A 1,617-nucleotide genomic window follows, 5' to 3' on the forward strand; every position below is an offset into this window, starting at 1 on the left:
GATATTAATGCTGGGACTCCAAGGAGAATCTGGGAATCCAAATAAAAAAAAAACTGTGTTTAACAGTGCACTGCTGGTAATTCAAGCTGTTTATATATCATCTATTTTTAGACACAAAAGAAAATTTAAAATATTTATCAACTGATTGTGTCAAAAATGTTGGCAATATTTAATTTAATGGTCTTTTAACTTTGTTTAATTTGATCATAAAGACATTTGGTTTACTTCTCTAAACAGAGTCAAACTAAACGAAATCTACCGCATTCATCTTTTTGATACATTCTTTTACCTATAGAGAGTTTTTTCTAATATTTCATCTGCAGCAAGATAAACAGAAGAAGACCAGAAACAAAAATAATTTTAAGCAGACAAAATTTACTGGACTAAATTCATGAGGTTTGATTAAACACTACATCACATATAAGTGTGTTTTCTGTTAATTTCTATTAAACCAGTGTAAGTTTTTCTGAACATTAATGTCATAGACTGATAATATTGAAATTCTCTTACCTTTAACTGTAATATTGAGAGGATCATGAGAAGCTGTTGCTTTGAACGGCTCGCTCTCAATCCTGAAGTAGTAACTGTCTGTATAACTGGTCTTTAGATCAGGAAACAGAGTGGTGCAGTTTTTCTCTCTCAGGTTTCCAGTAATATTCAGTGAATAGGTGTTAACTGACCCACTGCTGTTGAAAATAACTATCTTTGGATCAGAGTTAATATTGTGAGCACCTCTCATCCAAACTCCATAAAGAGTTCTGCTGCTGTTATAGCTGGTATGCTCTGTATCATAGATACATGGGATTTCTAAACAAGATCCACTCAGAGCTTCAATCTTCTTTGGTGTAGTGATTCTGAGGCCTGGTTTTGTATCACCACAATCAACCAAAGTAGCTGTAAAAATAGACAAATGATGAACATGATGTGGAGCAAAATCTGCCTACTTAGAATCTTCATGATCCACAAACTCAAGTCCAGCTGCATGTTGCATGTGGAGCCTTTAAACAACATCAGGATCTAATGTTTCAGACAAACTGATACATCACACATCAAAATGATACATTTAAATGAAAGGAAGTGAACAAACAGCTCACCTGGAAGAAAGAAGACACTCAGTAACATGTTGACTGTCCGCAGGTTCTCAGNAATATTAAGACAAGTCACAGCTGAGCAGCTTATAGTTTCAGACTGATGCTCCTTCAGATCACCAACAGAGATATTAATGCTGGGACTCCAAGGAGAATCTGGAAGTTATCATTAGACATTGAAAAAAATACACATTTGTTTATAATGCAAATAAGAAATTGGTACAATTATTCCTATAAAGTCTTTATTAATTAAGTAACAGTCTGGTTTTATGAGATATATTTTAGTACTTGATAATTTTTTACATTTATTAAGCTTTATATTTCACTTTTTCAATGCAGAAAACAGAAATTTTGGAAAGCTATTTAAATTGTTTTACCTTTTGACCAAGTTTCTTTGATAGTTGATGTCAGAGTTCTCTCTATTGTTAAGGTTTGTTTTCTAGTTTTTAGTTTCACTGTAATTCTGTGTCTCTGTAGTTGTTTTCTGGCAGTGTTGTTTTATGTGTTGCTCTCTGTTGCCCCTTGTGCC

This window comes from Cyprinodon variegatus, unplaced genomic scaffold, assembly GCF_000732505.1.
Source record: "Cyprinodon variegatus isolate N-32 unplaced genomic scaffold, C_variegatus-1.0 Scaffold1555, whole genome shotgun sequence".
NCBI classification, from domain to species: domain Eukaryota; kingdom Metazoa; phylum Chordata; class Actinopteri; order Cyprinodontiformes; family Cyprinodontidae; genus Cyprinodon; species Cyprinodon variegatus.